The following is an 11,226-nucleotide window of genomic DNA, read 5'->3' on the forward strand; positions in this document are numbered from 1 at the left end:
TCTCCTTTATTATTTGTTCAAATACGTTTTCAATCTGTTGCTCTACTTCTTCCCCTTCTAGCACCCCTATAATTCAGATGTTGGAACATTTAAAGATGTCCTGTAGGTTGCTAAGCTTCTCCTCGTTTTTTTTGAATTCTTATTTCTTCATTATTTCCTGTTTGGTTTCTATTTTCTTCCTTCTGGTCCACTCTGTTGTTTTGAGTCCCAGTTTCCTTCTTTTCACTATTGGCTCTCCATGCATCTTCCTTCATCTCTTTTATGGTAACCTGCATCTTTTCATCTAATTTGTGCCCAAAATCAACCAGTTCTGTGAGCTTCCTGATCACCAGTGTTTTGAACTGTGCATCTGATAGGTTAGCTATTTCTTGGTTGCTCAAAAGGATGAGTTCTGGGGCACTGATTTGTTCTTCTATTTGAGCCATTGCTCTCTCTTTTTTTTCCAGTCTGGTCACTCTTGTTAAGGTGAGGGGTGGAGCCCTAGGTGTTCACCGGGGCTGGGCACCCCAGTCGCTAGGTCATGACGTTGTATGTGGGGGCGGGGGCAGGAGGGAACAATGGTGGAAGCCCCACTCTCCTGGTATCTCAGTCCCTTCCCTGGGATCCTGGGCTGAGTGCTCTGCCCTGGTCCACAATCGCAGCCTCACTGGGTCCGCCAGTTGCCGCTTGTGTACTCAGGGTCCACCTGCTGTGCACCCCAGATGGCTTACTCACTCCCGGTTGGCTTAGGTGCCCAGCTCTCCCCGAACTCCGAGCACTGTGACTCGCACGCTCGTCTCCACCCCCCTTACCGGTCTGGATGAACAGGTCTACTTCAACTTCGTGGCTGTCTGACTTCCATTCAGATAAATTCTCTGTCAGTTATGGGTGTTTTTCTGCCCTAAATTGTTGTTGTTCTAATCCTGGTTGTGCGTGGAGGTGTGGTACGTCCACCTATACCTCCACCTTGACAGAAGTCCCATGATGCCCTGCATATTTTCTTTGTAGATATAATTTATTCATATATAATATTTGCTCATTTGTTGCTAACTCCTAGAAACAACAGACTGTCAGCCTCAGATATACTGGCTCAGCTACCAAACCTCTAAACTCAGGGTTTAGAGTGACAAGACTTTGAGTCCTCCACCAAGTCCCTGAGATGCCAGCACCAGGTCCACTGACCTCCTCAGGGGTCAGAGTCCTATGTCCCTGGGACTCATTCCAAAGGCATAGTTTCCAACAGTCCCATTTGTCCCATTTGATGTCCAGTCCTAGGAGCAGTAGCTACATCTACTTGTTAATAACTCATGGTTGTCCCAGTGGTGGGGTTTCCTTTTATGGCAGATCTCAATGGCTAAGCTATTAGTATAATCAAGAACACAGGAAAGAGTCTGACAGCAGAAACTTTGAACTTTACACACCACTGCCCTTTACCATCTTGTGGGCATGAATTACTCTAAGAATCCTTGAAATCCGAAAAAAAGAACAGGAGACACTTGGCTGGTGTGGCTCAGTGCATTGAGCAATGGCCTGTGGACCAAGAGGTCGCTGGTCAGTTGCCAGTCAGGGCACAAGCTTGGGTTAGGGGCCAGTCCCCAGTAAGGGGCACATGAGAGGCAACCACGCCTGGATGTTTCCCTCGTTCTCTTTCTCCCTCCTTTCCCTCTCTCTAAAAATAAATAAATAAAATCTCTTTAAAAAAACAGGAAATAACACTTGCCACTCATTTTACCATTAAACAGGATGAAGAAGATTCTTTCAATTCTATGTTATATATGGAAGTATTAAGTATTAGTATAATAAGTATTTTTTTCCTCTGAAAGAACCCCAGAATATCACAGTTTTAAGAACCATAGTTAAGAATATCACAGTGCTAATGAAGCAATGGGAAACAGAGGACCTGAAATTCCAGGCAGGGAAATCATACTGAAAAGCATTGGATCTAACCAGCCATGTTTCCCTCTGAGCTCAAGGTGTCACTGGATGTGAACGGAGCCTTTGCCTGGGCCCTGCGGGAGCACTTCTACTGAGGAAGGGGAGATCCCTGAAGAGCTCAGTTACTACAAAGGTTTAGGTCGACTCATAATTAGATATTGAGGCAGCTCTAAGTTAAATTCTTTCCCCTCAAGTCACATTTGCTTGATTTCACTGCTTTGTGCAGTGCTAGTGAGCTAGTCTGAAATTTCTCAAAAGCAGAGTTTCCTAAAATCATGGTGTGTATTGAACATAAAACATAAGAAAAGGAGGCGCATCTCAAGCATCTGTACTGTCTCCCCATCACACACGTATCTGATTGTGCTGCATGTGGCAAATGGTTGGAGGGCTGGGTTGTGAACCTCTAGGTGATAGAGAGGGATCCCCATAATCTTTTTTTAATCCTCTCCTGAGGAAATGCTTATTGATTTTTTTAGAGAGAGAGAATGTTGATGTGAAATAGAAACACCAATCGGTTGCGTCTCATAGGCGCCCAGATGGAACTGAACCCACAAACTACACATGTGCCTTGACTAGAACAGAATCCATGACGTTTTTTATGGGACCACGCTTCAACCAACAGAGCCACACTGGCCAGGGCAGCACATCGTTTTCAATAGAATTAGCACTCCAAGTCTGTGTTCCATTTACTACCAAATTTTTCGAAGCAACCATTCTGACACATAAAATGAGCTGGTGATGTGTCTAAGCCTGACAGCAACGATTTTGACACAGCAGAAGTAAGGACAGCTAGCATTCTGGGCCCTTTAAAAAGCAGTCAAAATTGTTCAATATGAAAGGGAGAAAATAGAAATGGTCACAATGCAAATGTTTGTTCCAATTTAAATGTACTCTAATATAACCAAATACACAAATCACTGATTGGAATTGACTGATGTTTTCTGTGTCTAGAAGGCTGGGTGATCTTCAGAAAACACAAAGAACTGATAGCAACAGCTTACTGTAGCACATCAATATCCGTGAGATAAAGGGGAAAATAAATAAATAATGTTTGACCAGTTTCCTTAGCAACTAACCAACTGACATAAAAAAGAAAAGGATTTTTCAGTCTGATGTGAGCTATAGGCTGCTATATAATTTGCTTATTAAGGACTCCAGGGTTGGGGTGGGGGTATGGTGGCAGGGAAATGAAGACAACTGTATTTGAACAATAATTTTAAAAAGTTAAAAAAATAAAATAAAAACTAAAAAATAAAGGACTCCCTATAGAGGACTATCAGATGGAGGGGTTTTTCATTACCTCAATGTCCAAAAGTCATGAGATGTTATCAACATGTAAAAGTAATTTAAATGAAAATTTTTTGTACCCATTATTTAGAATAAGACTCTAAAGAACACATATGAGACCAGAGAATTTTTACTAGATTTTTTATTTTCTATTTTTGGAGGAAATTGTGCACATTATTATTGAGTTAAAATGTAAAATACAGAAAAATGTGTATAAGACAGTCCCATTTTTGTAAAACAAACAATGACAAAAATCATAGACATATAGTTTATATACTGGTAGCCACATGAACCTAGATAAATGTTCAAAGCAAACCATGGTTAACTGGAATTTTCCTCTACTATCTTATCAAAAACAGAATTTTTTCTAGATTACTGGATTTTCAATATTATATTAAAATTCCTGACTTACCTCTATGATCTTTACTGTGTGGAATTTCACAAATTTGACAAAGGTCATGATGGGAATGTCTGGAATTATATTTGTATGAAAAATGTGATGAGGAGATAATTTTTTCATAATGATAAATACATATATATTGGCTACACAGCAATGAGCCAGAAATAGGTTTGGAAGTGCAGGATTAGAAGTTTCTCCGTGTTCCGTGGGGAATAACAACTGACACCCAGGACTTTCGACCCACAAAGCAGCAACCAATGACACATATCTGTGGAAAATATCACTCAGAAAATAAAATAAAATCCAGGGATCCAATCCGATACAGAGAACATGGATACAGAATAACACACAAGAGGACTGAAAGATTGGTGGGTTCTGATGCTTGGTGAAACATGGAATTCAGAGGACCATCTGTGTTTGTACTGGGGTTTGCTATTAAGGTTTCTCATTGCTGTAAATCTTCTGATTAGTGTCCTTATCTTTATGAATACAACTATGTACACCTGATTTCACTTGTAAAAAATCATACTTAGATATCCATTAATAGTTTATAGAAGGAAATGTTTTCTCCAACTGTATGACTTTTAATTTCATTGTGTACATGTATGTCATCTGACACACAGTGAGAGTTAAAAGTGCTGTAACAGCGTCGGAAATAAAAAAATTCCTGCTACCCAAAACAAATTATAGATTCAATACAATCCCTATTAAAGTACCAATGACTTATTTCACAGACATAGAATAAACATTTCAGAAATGTATATGGAACCATAAACAACCCGAGTAGCTACAGCAATTTTGAGAAAGAAGAACAAAGCAGGAGGAACCACAATACCTGATATCAAACTGGATTACAAGGTAAACACACTGTGCCTCCTTGCACAACCAAAATAAGGACAACAAAAATTTAGAAACAAAATAACAACCAGTAATGACTGAAAATTGAACTGTATGGAAGTCTGACAACCAAGGAATTAAAGTAGACACATTCACCCAGATGGGTAGAAGGTGGAGTCAGATGGCCAAGGGAAGAGGGGTCGAGGCAAAAACAAAAAAGAAAAAAAAAAAGGCAGCAGCTGGCGGACCCTAGGCACAAGGTGGCATCAGGCAGACCCAGTGAGACAGCGGATTGTGGAGGCACTCAGCATGCAAGGTGGCTTGCGGAATGAGGCAGTTCCACACTGCCACGCAGATAAACCACACAAAACTGGGAAACGAGACAGACTGTGCAACCCAGGGTCCCAGCACCAGGAAATAGACCCTTGGGCACTGATTGAAAACACCTGTGGGAGTTGAGGTGCCAGGAGAGACACCCAGCCTCAGAGAGAGTTCATTGGAGAGACCCACAGGGGGCTAGAATGTACGCAAACCCACCCACCTGGGAATCAGCACCAGAAAGGCCCAGTTTGCTTAGGGGAAACAGTGGAAGGGACTGAAATCTGACAGAGAGCAGAGCAACTGCCATTGTTCACTCTTGGACCCTGCCCCCCCCATAAAGCGACACAACCCAGTGACATGGGTTGCCCCGCCCTAGTGAACACCTAAGGCTCCCCCCATCACTACGTAACAGGTGTGTCAAGACAAAAAAAAAAATGACCCAAACAAAAGAACAGATCAAAGCTCCAGAAAAAATACAACTAAGCGACAAAGAGTTAGCCAGCATATCAGATGCACGGTTCAAAGCTCTGGTGATCAAGATGCTCACAGACTTGGTTGAATTTGGTCACAAATTAGATGAAAAAATAAAGTCTACATTAAGTGAAATAAAGGAAAATGTACAGGAAACCAATAGTGATGGGAAGGAAACAGGGACTCAAATCAATGGAGTAGACCAGCAGGAAGAAAGAAACAACCAAACAGAAAAGAATGAAGAAATAAGAATTCAAAAAAATGAGGAGAGGCTTAGGAACCTCCAAGACATCTTAACATTCCAACATCTGAATTATAGGGGTGCCAGAAGGAAAAGAGGAAGAGAAACAACTGGAAAAGTTATTTGAACAAATAATAAAGGAGAACTTTCCAAATTCGACAAAGGAAATAGACTTCCAGGAAGTCCAGGAAGCTCAGAGAATACCAGAGAAGTGGGACCCAAGGAGGAACACACCAAGGCACATCATAATTACATTACCCAAGATTAAAGATAAGGAGAGAATCTTAAAAGCAGCAACACAAAAAAAAAGAGTTACTGACAAAGGAGTGCCCATAAGATCGTCAGCTGATTTCTCCAAAGAGATCTTACAGGCAAGAAGGGGCTAGAAAGAAATATTCCAAGTCATGAAAGGCAAAGACTCACATCCAAGATTGCTCTATCCAGCAAAGCTTTCATTTAGAAGAGAAGGGCAGAAAGAGTGCTTCTCAGATAAGGTCAAGTTAAAGGAGTTCATCATCACCAAGCCCTTATTATATGAAATGTTAAGGGGACTTATCTAAGAAAAAGAAGACAAAAAAACATGTACAGCAAAATGACAGCAAACTCACAATTATTAACAACCACACCTAAAACAAAAACAAAAACTAAGCAAACAACTAGAACAGGAACAGAACCACAGAAATGGAGATCACATGGAGGGTTAACAACAGGGGAGTGGAAGGAGGATAGAGGGGGAAAAGTTATGGAGAATAAGTAGCATAGATGGTAGGTAGAAAATAGACAGGGGGAGGGCAAGAATAGTATGGGAAATGTAGAAGCTGAAGAACTTATGACACATGGACATGAACTAAAGTGGGGGAATGTGGGTGGGAGAGGGTGTGCAGGATGGAGGGCAGTGAAGAGGGGAAAATGGGACAACTGTAATAGCATAATCAATAATATATATGTATATATTTTTTTAGTATGTCAAGGGCACTAGGACCAACAATCACTAGCTGCCCAGGTACCAAAAAATTATGGTTCTGAAATTTCTTGATGCCGATTCTGCACATAGAGCAGTCAAACTGCCCTATGTGTGCCACTCACGACAGAAGCACTTTTTAATAAAATATATTTTAAAAAAAAACTGTATTACAAAGCCATTGTAATCAAAAAGCCTAGTACTGGCATAAAAACAGACACATAGACCAATGGAACAGAATAGAACCCAGAAATAAACCCAAGTCTCTGTGGTCAATATTTGACAAAGGGGAAAAAAGCATAAAATGGAGTAAAACTAGCCTCTTCAACAAATGGTGTTGGGAGATCTGGACAGCTACATGCAAAAAAAAAAAAATGAAACTCAACCACCAACTTATACCATACACAAAATAAATTCAAGGTGGATAAAAGACCTAAATATAAGTCGTGACACCATAAAAGTCCTAGAGGAAAGCATCGGCAGGAAAATCTCAGATATTCCATGCAGCAACATCTTCACTGATATGTCCCCTAGAGCAAGGGACATAAAGGAAAGAATAAACAAATGGGACCTCATCAAATTAAAAAGATTCTGCATGGCTAAAGAAAATAGCATTAAAATTAAAAGAGAACCAACTATATGGGAAAACATATTTGCCAATGATACCTTAGACAACGGTTTGATCTCCAAAATATATAAAGAACTCACACAACTCCACACCAGGGAGACAAAAAAAAAAAATTTTTAAATGGATAAAAGAACAGACACTTCTCCAAGGAGAACATACAGAGGGCCCAGAGACATATGAAAAGATGCTCAGCATCACTAGCCATCAGAAAGACACAAATTAAAACCACAATGAGATACCACTTGACACCCATCAGAATGGCCACCATTAACAAATCAACCAACAAGTGATGGTGAGGATGTAGAGAAAGGGAACCCTAGTACACTGTTGGTGAGAGGGCAGACTGGTGCAGCCACTATAGAAAACAGTATGGAATTCCCTCAGAAAACTAAAAATGTAACTGCCTTTTGACCCGGCAATTCCACTGCTGGGATTATATCCTAAGAGCCCTGAAACACCAATCAAAAAACCTGTGCACCCCAATGTTCATAGCAGCACAATTTGCAATAGCCAAGTGCTGGAAGCAACCTAAGTGCCCATTAGTAAATGGGTGGATAAAAAAACTGTGGTACATTTACACAATGGGATACTACGCAGCAGACAGAAAAAAGGAGCTCTTACCCTTTATGAAAGCATGGATGGAGCTGCAGAGTATTATGCTAAGTGAAATAAGCTGGGCAGTGAGGGACAAATACCATATGATGTCACCTTCAACTGGAACATAATCAATGAAAGATAAAAGCAAACAAAATATAACCAAGAGACATGGAAATTAAGAACAATCTGACAATACCCAGAGGGGAGGGGATAGGGGACAGTGGGAGGAAGGGTTTTCAGGAACTACTATAAAGGATACTTGAACAAAACCAAGGGGCAGGGTGGAAGCAAGGGAAGGAGGTGGGATTGGCTAGGGTGGCAGGGAGTGGTGGTGGGGAAATGCAGACAACTGTAATTGAATAACAGTAAAGTAATTTTTAAAAAAGAATTTAAAAATTCCAAATGAATCAGAAAAAAATTTTAAAAAATGTTTAAATACTGCTCCTCCAACCACACATTTAATCAAAACGGAGAATCACTTGAGGCCCTTGTTCAAAATGAAGGTTTTCAGTGCCCTCTAATGGTCTGATTAGGTGTCTCAGAAACCACTGCTTTCGCCAGCTGTAAACCTGCAGCATCATTTTGTCTCCAATATAACAAAGCACATACTGTCAGCAGGCAGGCAACATTTTGAGTTATATTTTTCACTGGTTACTTGGCATAGGACTTTCTGCATTTGCGTGTACTTCTTGACTATTTTTCAAATCTTGAGAAAAGGAAAAGAAACTTTAATGGTTGTTTCCTATAAGGCAAAATCAACTCTAACTGATGTGGATGAAGCAGTCTGTTAAAGCAGCTGTCGTTGCCCAGGAGGGATTATTTACTAAGGTAAAAAAAAACTCTGCTCCCAGAGTATAAAACTAATTGGGGTTGGTTTACACTGGATCGTTGGATGATGTTTAAAACTTTTGCCTTAGTCTTAAGGATATGGAATTGATGTTCACACTTACATTCCATCTATTCCAGGACGTCATCCTTGTGGAATGTCACGGTGGCCTCCCTAACATTCATTCTGAAGATAAGATATACTCTAACTTTATTAATAGCTATGTGTGTCTCTGACATTCGCAAACCATATGCTGGGGAGACTTCCAGCCAAGATGGAGGCATAGGTAGACACACTGCTCACACAATCAAAAGAAGGACAACAACAAATTTAAAAATGAAAACAACAAGAACTGCCAGAAAATTGAACTGTATGGAAGTCCAATAACCAAGAAGTTAAATAAGAAGCATTCATCCAGGCCAGCAGGAGGTGCGGAGATGGGCAGCCAGACAATGAGGACTCTTGGCAAGCTGGCAGCCACAGGACAGGGCAAGACAGTGTTTGCCAAAGCAGGCAGTACCACATTTGCATGTGGATAAACTGGGAGGAACTACTGAGGAGTGAGACAGACCACACAACCCAGGGTCCCAGAGCTGGGAAATGAAGCCTCAAACCTCTGATTGAAAAGACCTGAACTTCCAGCAAGATGGAGGCATAGGTAGATGCACCCTACCTCCACGCACAACCAAGATTAGAACAACAACAATTTAGAGGCAGAATAACACCCAGAACTGATAGAGAATTTATCTGAATGGAAGTCGGACAGCCAAGAAGTTGAAGTAGACCCGTTCATCCAGACCAGTAGGAGGGGCTGAGAGGAGAAGCCAGGTGGGCGCGGGTTGGCGGCATGAGGAGGCCAGGGAGAACGTGGCGCAAACTCGGCGTGTAAGCCGTCCAGGGCACGCAAGAACACAGCGGTGGACCCTGAGCACGCAAGCAGCAGCTGGTGGACCCAGTGAGGCGGCGATTGTGGACCAGGGCAGAGCTCGCAACCCAGGATACCAGAGAAGGGACTGAGATCCCAGGAGAATGGAAATACCACCATTGTTCCCTCCCATCCCCATCCCCATTCCCACCCCCACATACAACGTCACAACCTAGCGACTGGGGTACCCAGCCCCGGTGAACACCTAAGGCTCTGCCCCTCACCTTAAGAGAGACCAGACTGGGGGAAAAAAAAATGGAGAGACAGGGAGAGAGATATGTGTCCAACAGAAGAACATATCAGTCCCCCAGGACTCATCCTTTTGAGCAACCAAGAAATAGCCAATCTATCAGATGCACAGTTCAAAACACTGGTGATCAGAAAGCTCACAGAATTGGTTGATTTTGGTCACAAATTAGATGAAAAGATGCAGGTTACCATAAAAGAGATGAAGGAAGATGCATGGAGAGCCAATAGTGAAGGGAAGGAAACTGGGTCTCAAAACAATAGAGTGGACCAGAAGGAAGAAAGAAACAACCAAGCAGGAAATAATGAAGAAATAAGAATTCAAAAAAATGAGGAGAAGCTTAGGAGCATCCAGGACATCTTTAAAAGTTCCAACATCCTAATTATAGGGGTACCAGAAGGGGAAGAGGTAGAGAGGTAGAGGTAGATTGAAAATGTATTTGAACAAATAATAAAGGAGAACTTCCCCAATCTGGCAAAGGAAATAGACTTCCAAGAAATCCTGGAAGTTCAGAGAGCCCCAAAGAAGTTGGACCCAAGAAGAAACACACCAAGGCACATCACAATTACATTAGCCAAGGTAAAAACGAAGGAGAGAACCCTAGAAGCAGCAAGAGATAAGGGGACAGTAACCTACAAAGGAGTTCCCATCAGACTGTCAGCTGATTTCTCAAAAGAGACCTTACAGGCAAGAAGGGGCTGGAAAGAAATATTCCAAGTCATGAAAGACAAGGACCTACATCCCAGATTGCTCTATCCAGCAAAGCTTTCATTTAGAATGGAAGGGCAGATAAAGTGCTTCTCACATAAGGTCAAGTTAAAGGAGTTCATCATCACCAAGCCCTTATTTTATGAAATGCTAAAGGGACTTATCTAAGAAAAGAAGATAAAGAAAAAACATGTATAGTAAAAGGACAGCAAACTCACAAGTATTAACAAGCACACCTAAAGCAAAACCAAAAGAAACTAAGCAAACAACTAGAACAGGAACAGAACCACAGAAATGGAAGTCACATGGAGGGTTAGCAATAGGGGTGTGGGAGGAGGACAAAGGAGGAAAAGGTACAGAAAATAAGTAGCATAGAATGTAGGTTGAAAATAGATAGGAGGAGGGTAAGAACAGTATGGGAAATGTAGAAGCTAAAGAACTCATAAGTATGACACATGGACATGAACTAAAGGGGGGGGAATGTGGGTGGGAGAGGGTGTACAGGGTGGAGGGGAGTGAAGGGGGGAAATGGGACAACTGTAATAGCATAACCAATAAAATGTATTAAAAAAGAAAAAGAAAAGACTTGTGAGGGTTGAGGTGACAAAAGAAACTTTCAGCCTCACAGGAGAGTTTGTTGGAGAGACCCACAGGGTCCTAGAACATACACAAACCCATCCACTTGGGAATCAGCACCAAATGGGCCCAATTTGCTTGTGGGTAGGGGTGGAAGTGACTGAAAGGTGGCAGAGAGCCGAGCAAGTGGTGTTGTCCCCTCTCAGACCCCTCTCCTACACACAGTGCCACAACGAGTGGCATGAGTTCCCCCGCCCTGGTAAACACCTAAGGCTCCGCCCCTTACT

The 11,226-nt window shown here is 41.7% G+C and overlaps 1 non-coding gene across 1 annotated transcript; it reads right to left on the reverse strand.

Moving 5' to 3' along the window:
• Nucleotides 1-6,439: 6,439 nt before the first annotated feature.
• On the reverse strand, nt 6,440-6,573 carry LOC114504424. Its single transcript, XR_003685196.1, has one exon. It is a non-coding gene; the product is annotated as a U11 spliceosomal RNA (small nuclear RNA).
• Nucleotides 6,574-11,226: the final 4,653 nt, after the last annotated feature.

The sequence above is a fragment of the Phyllostomus discolor genome, chromosome 8 (genome assembly GCF_004126475.2).
Source record: "Phyllostomus discolor isolate MPI-MPIP mPhyDis1 chromosome 8, mPhyDis1.pri.v3, whole genome shotgun sequence".
NCBI classification, from domain to species: Eukaryota; Metazoa; Chordata; class Mammalia; order Chiroptera; family Phyllostomidae; genus Phyllostomus; species Phyllostomus discolor.